Here is a 9,788-nt window from a genome sequence, read left to right as displayed (position 1 = left end):
TTTTGTCTTATTGAGAAATATATAAGGGCATTTTTATCTTTTTGCTAGTCTTAGAGAGGACATTGACAATGTTTTGGTAGTTTGGAAGGACTTTGTCACAATTGAAAGTTTGGGAGACATTGTCAATTGAGTGATAGTTTGAGGGGGTTTGTCGACTTTACTTAAAATATATCCATAGTACATCAACTGCAACTTCGAATAAATCTACTAAATCAAATGATATACCTAAAAAGCAAAAAAAATTGGAAATTCCATAGTCACATAGTATTTAACCATCTAATGTCCTTTTAACTAAAATTATGGATCCCCCACTTGCTGACGTATCAATGATATCATTGACTTATTAATTGCATGTTAAGCATTGTTTGGTTCCATTCGTGACGTTGGGCGTTTATGCTAGACTAATTAGACTTACTGATTATGCAAGGCCATAACGTCGTCTCCTGCAAAATTTTTGAAGCCCCAGGGCAAACCAGGTATTTCCTTCCATTCATCAGCTCTATATAATTGTCATATTGAAACTTGCGATATGTGTGCGTGTGTTCGCATATATAATTTTCTTGTTATGTGATTTGGGGGTGTTTTAAGGCTTGCTTTTACACGTATTAAAACTACTTGGGAGTTGTTGATCGAGCATTATCTGGTGCCATTCGTGATCTCAGGTATTGGTGAGACAATTGCTGGCACCAAAGAATGCTATAACTTGCAATCCTTGTGTGCATGTGCGTGCTTGCATATATCATCATACTGGATCATAAATTGTTATGATATATATATATATATATATATATATATATGTCGTTTAAGGTGTCAATCTAAAGAAATGACGCTAACATTAATTTGTTATTGAATATACCATAGGCTAGGCCTTCCAATCCACGGTGATGACGATGGAGCGTTCGAAAAAACTGTGAAGTAAGAATTGCGTTGTTAATCGGATTGATGATCGTACTATACTTGTACTGTATTTGCTGTTTGGTGCACTGCTGTATAACCAAACAAATCCATCCTGTTTATTTTAGTTTCTATGTTATGCTTGTGCTGTATTTTATGTTTGGTGCTCTGTTTTATAACCAAACAAGTCTATCCTGTTTATTTTACTTTCTATGTTATGGTTGTGCTGTGTTTTCTGTTTGGTGCACTGTTTTATAACCAAACAAATCTATCCTGTTTATTTTAGTTTGTATGTTATGTATTTGGTTGGATTTTAATGTCTTATCTTTATTAATATATGTCATGTTTTCTTTTAAGTACCTGTTGGGCGCCGCACATATTCTCTCTAGTCTCTTGCAGTACTATCCTTCCATCAATTCCTTATACCAGCATGCTTTTGCTGCAATTGTCTTGAATGTTTTATTATGGAGAAATTTTACTCAATACTCCTAAATTTTGATTGGTTTTACAATAACTCCATAAAGTTAAAAAAAAAAAAAACTCTCAATTTAATGTACGAGAAAACATCACTTTTACAATCATAACCTTAAATATTAAAAAGTGTAAATTTAGAGTATTCATCTTTTAATTTTTTCAATTTCATCCCTATGTTAAGATTTTCCATTAAATTTGGTCAAAATTTCCTAAATATCTTTTTTTTTTTTAAAAAAAAAAAAAAATTATTTATTTTTTTTCCAAATATTTAGGCGTGAGTATTTTTGCAAATTCCGTTAAATCTTAACCAATGCCAAAATCTTTGTAACTTTTTTTTTTTCCTAAAAAGAAAGGAGAGGTATTTTGAATGTTTTGACATCTCTTCGTTAGGATTTAACAGAAAATCTTAAAGGAGAGTTGAAATTCAAAAAAAAAAAAAAAAAAAAAAAGAAAAAAAAAAGAAAGAAAGATGAATACACTAAATTGACACTTTTTGAAAATTTAAGGGTTTGATTGCAAAAGTGATTAAAAATCAAAGGTGATAAGTGGAGTTTTGCCTTTAATGTATCAAAGAGTTGAATACACTAAATTAAGAGAGAGATCAACTCGCTAGCATAACAAATGAATAAAATAACCTTTATACTCCAGTAAAATTTTTAAATTTAGAAAATGACCTTAATTAAATAATCATTTTTTTAATAAAAGAAAATGGGTATGTTGGTGATTTCTAAGGTCTCCATTATGATTTAACAGAAAATCATAACGGAATGGTGATGTTAGAAAACTTTTAGAGTTAGATACACTACATTAAGAGTTTTTGTGCTTTAAGGGGGTAATTTCATGCAAAAGTGATGAAAATTCTTAGGGTTAAGTAAAGTTTATCTTTTTATTATTTATGTGATTAAATGCATATGTGGGAATTTTCTTATATCTATATTGTTGGTAAAATATATTATAGGTTCGTTTGATAAAAATTTTAGGGAGTGGTTTTTTTTAATGTGATATAAATTAAGGTGAAAGTAGTTAATTTTTAGTATTTTGTTTTTGGAGTAATTGTTTTAATGCATAAATTTGTTTTCCTTTTTCTTTTTCTTTTTCTTTTTTCTTTTTTCTTTTGCTTTGTATAAGAGTGACATTATAACTAGAAATTCAACATTTCGTTTCCATATAAGGTCAGGATAAGAGTGAAATTATAATTAGAAATTCAACATTTCCAGCTTCAAAAATTAAAGACATATTATTTTGAGCAAATCTTGATAAGATCGGGCCGTCTGGATTTTCATCCTCTCTCAAAAGTCTTTCACCTAATTGATGGGCTGATGCCTTCATGAAAGCTTTGTTATAGATCCCTTTGAAACCTATGGTGTTGAGAAAAGAATCTATTCAATAATCAGAAATGGTTCGATAATAAAGAAATATTACATCTATAAATTCAATTAGTTTACCAATATTCTTAATTCGCTTTAAAAAATTTACAATCTCACTCTTCTCGTTAAATTAGACGGTCAAAAGTTAAAATTACAAAATTATTCTTGAATTATAATATACATATGTTTTAAAGTGGATGAAGTTGATGTCTAGCTCTTTCGCAGGAACCTTCCTCTAAAGAGGGCATCTTTAGTGGGGAGGTTGCACCAATCAGAAGGTGACACCTAAGCTAATCTTACCAAGCTTAAGTTAAAAAAAAAAAAAACACACACACACACACACCTACACCAGATTATATATATCACATATGAGAAAAGAAAAAGTTAAAAAAATTAATTAAAACAAAAAAATAGAAGGCAGCCACCCCAAATGGGAAGTGCAGGTGACCGGGCACCCACCCCTTGGCCTCCGGGGGTGGCCGCACAAGCCACCACAAGGCCTATGGGGTGGCGGGCGAGCCACCAAAATTGGATTTGGGATGGTCGTGCGGCCACCCTAGATCTAGGCTTGGGTGGCCTTGCGATGGCATAGGAGTGGCCTCGCAAGGCCACCCCTGGCGGTTGAGGTGGTCGTGCAGATCCGGTTGGGGTGGCTCGCCAGCCACCCCATAGGCCATGGGGTGGCAAGGCTACCACCCCAATGGCCTGAGCCGCGGCCACCCCAGGCCATGGGAGTGGCTAGGCGGCCACCCCCATGGGCTAGGGTGGCGGCCAGCCACCCAGAGGTGGCTGAGCAAAACATTTTTTATTCTTAAAAAATTAATTAAACCTGATATAATCAGGTGATTTGATTTGATTTTGTTAAATGTTAATATGTTCTATGCTGAGATGGCAACCCTTCATTGGTGGGCACAAAAACCACCATTTGTACAACATCCCTATTTAAGTTATTCTCTCCTTTAAAACCTATTTTAAGAATTACACTTCATGTTGCATTGTTGTGGCAGAATGAGACAAATTAAGGTTTGATTATACAAATTTCAGTGGACCACGTGATGAATATATATATGAAACGGAGCCCGTGAAACTTTTTTTTCTCTTGTCCCAATATTTAAAATGTCTCGTCTCTCATTTTTTTTTTTTTTTTATTAATTAGTTTTATCAACTTTTAGTGACTAATTTGACCTTTCCATGTGGATGAATAGTGAATGCCAAACATTACGCCTGGTAGAATTTTGAAAATATTTTGGCTTTATTCCAACTTTGAATAATATCATGTACAGATCGCACAATATTAATTATGAGATTTGTTGGGAATAAGTTTACAAACCAATATCCAAATACACGGACACTCATAAAAATAAAAAAAACAAAAGACAAGATGAAAATAATACCTTAATATTGAAGAGAAATATCAAGCTTCCATTTGCTTCTTGCTTGATAATTTCTTACTTAATCTAATGTACATAATATCCTTATATAAGGATTTCTTACATGTGAACACATACATTACTAACTTACAAAAGTCAATAAAAACAACTCATTAAATTGCTACATGTTAAAGCTTAAAATAGATGCACCTAACTTGCTTACTAAAAGTCAATAAAAGTTGTTCTAACAATTATAGCACTTAATACTATGGTTACAAAGTCCACAAAGGTGGCTAGCACTCAAGAGCTAAAACTAAAAATCATAAAGTCTAATAAGGTTGCCGCCTAACAAATATTCTTTTGACTTCTAAGGCATGCATAATTTACTAAGCTAATTAAAATAAAAGAAAGGTGGGCCGAAATGCTAAAATTAATTAGAAGGAAACGTGTACGACCTTCTTTGATTTTGCATTTTTATTTGCACTTCCAACACTGTTGGCGTTGAGGTTTTGCCAGCTGTGAAAGGAATCAATTTTTGGTCTGCCCAACGGTAAAGGTTTTTTAAGTGCAAATTGAGTACAAGCCACCTCGTTTGACTAATTTCCTCGTGAAGCCCTAACAGTTGGAAGTTGGCGCGAACCCAAAGAACAGCACATGAAAGCATACATAAGATCATGCAAAACAAAAACTTGAAAAGGGTAAGAACACTACCTCTAAAATCGGGTAGTGCTAGCTAGCTTGGCGTAGAGGCTTATTTGAATCCTATTACTCCTTCTCAGTCCGCATGTGTAGAACTAGGGTTTAGAGACCTTTAAACATTTTTCACAATTTTGATTACGAGACCAAGAGTATGAGATCTAATGCCTATCCAAGCTCCCTTTAAATAGGTTTATGTCTCCAATTGAAAGTAAGACACAGTTTCCTTGTCAAAGTAGAACTTAGAAAACGTACATTACGTAATAATGCTCATCATTGGTATACACAATCAAGGGGCCTTGTGTCATTAGGTCAAGTCCAATTAAGGGATAACAGTTACCTTTTTTTTTTTTTTTACATGTCCGCACAAAAAGGGGAAGGGTAATTCAAACTAGTGATCTCCCGCTTCATTAGGCGTGGTCCCTAACCGATTGAGCTACTCCTTAGGGATATGATATATAATAGTTAACTTGAGAAAGGACCTCAAGGCAAAATAAAACCAGTTCCAATAGACTTCTGAGACTTATCATCTTATGACTTGTTCTCGGTTACAATTAATTACAATTGATTCTACTAAAAAAATGTAACTGCACTCTAGTATTTATTTTGATTATTCAAAACTCTTAGCATCATCTTATAACACTACAAAAAAACGAGTTTTTATTGACATAGGTTTACTGACGTGTCAGGCTGTCTGACACGTCAATAAATGTTCCTCACGGGGCAATCCTGACGTGTTTCAGCCGTGAAGAATATGAGTGTCAGGAATTGAAAATTTATGACGTGCCAAATATGGCACGTCATAAATTACTCACGTGTTAAATCTGACACGTCAGTAATTTCTGACGTGTCAGATTGAACACGTCAAGAAATGTTCTTTACGTGTCAAAAAATGACACGTCAGGAATTACTGACGTGCCATTTTTTGACACGTAATGATTTTTTTGATGTGCCAAAAATGGCACATTAGAAATTTTCTGACGTGTCAAAAATGGCAGGTCAGGAAGTCCTGACGTGTCAAAATGTGACACGTCAGGAATTCCTGACGTGTCAAAATGTGGCACGTCAGGAATTACTGACGTGCTAAAATGTGGCATGTGGCACGTCAGTAATTCCTAACGTGTCATCTTTTGACACATCAGGAATTCCTGATGTGCCACATTTTGACACGTCAGGAAATTTGGTTAGTTTTTAAATTTTTTTTTCCTCCCCCCCTATATTTTTTGTAAATTTTTTCAGGACTATACCCGAATTTTGTATTACGATTAACCTGATATACAATATATCCAACAAATACATGCAAATAATATACAACTTTTCCATCAAATAACATACATCATATCCATTAACATTAATCACAAACTATCCACCCAAACTAACTTCAACACACCAAAAATGGCTTAAATGTCTAATGGCCAACCACAAATAACATAATAAACTATCCACCAAAACTAACTTCAACACACCAAAAATGGTTTAAATGTCTAATGGCCAACCACAAATAACATAATAAACTATCCACCAAAACTAACTTCAACACACCAAAAATGGCTTAAATGTCTAATGGCCAACCACAAATAACATAATATACACCAATTTAATTCTCTCTGTTATCATCAATAAAACTATCACAAATACAATTACATCAACAAAGTAACTTATACACAAGTGTGAATAGCCAACCAGACGTTCAAATGATCAACCAGACTATCGATCATTGATATCCATAGCATCCTCTCGACGATGTTCATTACCTGTAAATGATAAAACAAACAATATTCACCAATAAAACAATCACCAAACAAATAAAATCCACTAACTGCAAATGATAATACAAACAATCATTGAGCCCGAATACAAACAATCACGTCGGTAACGTGAAAGAAAAATGCCCGAATATTCACCCAACTCACTTAGCAGAAAAGTCATATTAAAAAAAAAAAAGAAAAAAAATAAGTGAATATATATATGCATGGTCACAGAGCAATCAATAATATATAGACATGAGAAAATGAACTTCGTTTTTGCCATGGCAATTATGTGAGACATATGATCTCTTTCTTTTTTCCATTGCAATTATAGAGCTTCCATATAGGTTATTAATGTTGGGGGTTCAATGGAAGAGATGATAAACAAAAAGGAAAAGCACCCTCTCTAGTATTGAGCGCATTTATATCTATTTATATTTAGAGTTACAAAATTAAGTTTCTAAACAACTGTTCTTGATGATATTGATATGCGTGTATTGCTTTGTGCCATGCAGTTATATATCCATTTATACGCCCATGAATAACTCTAAATAATTATCTCAACCAACACTATTTCATACTAGACCAAATTGAAGCCAACAATTTGAAATATAAATATAATGCATGTAGCATTTTGATAATCTTCCCGTAATATTTTAGTTTGTTGAGGATATTAACACATAGGAGTTTATATATATTCAAATCATGTTATATTAACTACATAAAATTATGATATTCATCTATTGTGGACTTGATCGTTTCATACTCTCACACAATCACATACACTAGATTCTTAATATTCTACAAGGACCATAGTGGTTCATCTCATAATACAAATAAACACTTCAAATGCAAAGCTCTAACCCACATCCATCACCAAACCAACCATGATATATAAACCAAATTTAAGCAGGATTTACAACATCATTAATTATTGAGAATGACTACAACATATCCAAACTCTAAATATATATATAGGGACAATTATAAAACTAAATTGACTATTAAAAAAAGTCAGTACCTGATCCACTGTCGACCGACGATCGCACCATCGCAAAGGGTGGGGAAGCATTGTCTGGTGGGGTGTGAAACCGGATCATTTCCTCGAGTTGGCGAAAACGGGCGTCAAACCTTGCCTGACGTTCAGCCTCCTGTTCAGCTGCCTGTCGCGCTACCCGCGCATTCACTACAAAAAATTTGGTCATTAGCGGTGACTCAAAGTCGCCGCTAATGACCCAAAAATGGCTGCTATTTCCCAATAGCGGCAACAAAGTGGCTGCTATTTGGTTGCCGCTAGTAATTGGACGCTGATGCCAAATAGCGGCGACTTTTAGGGTTGCCGCTAATAAGGGGTCATTAGCGGCAACTTTGAGTTGCCGCTAATGACTTTTTTTGTCGCCGCAAAAATATGTTTGAAAGAACCTTAGGGTCGCCGCTATTGCTATATCATTAGCGGCGACCAGAGAGTTGCCGCTAATGATATACCAATAGCGGCGACTTTGAGGTCGCCGCTAATGATGTAAAAAAATTTTAAAAAAAATTTAATAGCGGAAACCCAGAGTTGCCGCTATTCCACTATCATCAGCGACGACTCTATGAGTCGCCGCGATTCCACTATCATTAGTGGCGACTTTAAGGTCGCCGCTAATGATACAAAAAAAATTAAAAAAATTAATAGCAGCGACTGCTAATGATATGAGAAAATTAAAAAAAATAATAATAATAAGAATAATAATAATAATTAATTTTGGATTTTATTATATATATAGTAGTTATAATAGGCCTAACTTACCATTAAACTCTTACATCATACAAGTATTTTCACACCCTATTTGAGTAAAATATGATTTACATTAAATTAAAAGTATAAATACAAACATATATATATTATGCTCACATAACTATTGAAAAGGAAAATTTAAAATCTGAAAATAAAAACTGTGCAAGAGATCACATTATAATCTCAATTGTTTCTATGTGACAGGTCTAGAAAGATTTGTATTTTGAATTTCTATGCAAGTACATATGCACAAAATAAGTGTCAACAAAGAAGAATTTCATTAGAAACAGAGAAGAAAAGCTTCTTATCCTAGTAACACTTGGTAGTTACTGAGATTAATTAGTCTTCAAAAAGATTCTCCTGCTGCCCTTCAAACCATACTCTAGAAGGCACATGTTCACAGCAAAAATATGAGACCTGTCCAGCTTGTGTCCATTTGTCTTCTCTATAGCGAGCTCAGCTTCCTACAATAGGGACATAAAAGAACTAGATCTAATGAAAATACATTAAACCACACCACACTACAGTATAGAACAGCATTAATACCCACAGCCAGTGTTTGGAAATGTATAGAAACTAGCTACAAGCAGTTGAACAGAAACTTTAATAATAATCCAAATGTGTATATTATTATTCATCTTTTACACCCATCAATTGCTGGCTTGAGGTGGATTGTTCTACACTCTTTAACATGGAAAACTTCTAATAACTACATAAATAGAAAGAATTCGTATATAAATTGACATCTTTAAAATCATATGCTTTACAGAAAGATAATATACTCCTAATGTATACTACCACCTGCAATGATTTGACATCTTTACACTAACAAAATATGCAAGATAACTCCCTCCCTATGGAATGGTTCTTTCCCAAGACAAGAAATAAATAAAAGCAAACTTTTTTTCCTTTTCCTTCTTAGAGATCGTTAAACTTCAAAACCAAAACATTAATAATGTAGGAAGAGAAGAGAGTTGAACAAAGTGTGTATTATGCAAGACAAGCAATAAGAAAAATACAATCAAGAATATCTGTACATAATGCAATCAAGAATATGTGTATTAAAGTAATCTTAATCTCAAGGTACATATGGTAGACAGCAAGTTAAAAAGTACATTGAAACCACATTACTGGGAATATGTGATTCTCAAAAGTGCCGCATTGGTTCTTTCCTTGAATCCTCAGGAGGCTTTAAGGCAATAAATGGTTGCAAGCATTTGAAATCCACCAAAGTCAGAAATGATTAATATGTGAAACGGTACATCATATTGTAAAATCACCAATTAGCATAAAAACACAGCAACAAAATTTCTTCAGTTGAAAAAAGATGGTTTTGCCAGTAAAAATTTTCTGATGTCAAAAAGTTGCATTGTTTCCAAAAGTAATATCAAGCTATGACAGCATGATTATAACAAGTCAGATATACAAAACCTCTCTACCATAGCAGCACTTTTTCTCT

The sequence above is a fragment of the Corylus avellana genome, chromosome ca2, assembly GCF_901000735.1.
Source record: "Corylus avellana chromosome ca2, CavTom2PMs-1.0".
Classification (NCBI taxonomy): Eukaryota; Viridiplantae; Streptophyta; class Magnoliopsida; order Fagales; family Betulaceae; genus Corylus; species Corylus avellana.
Note: the sequence above shows the minus strand (reverse complement) of the source record.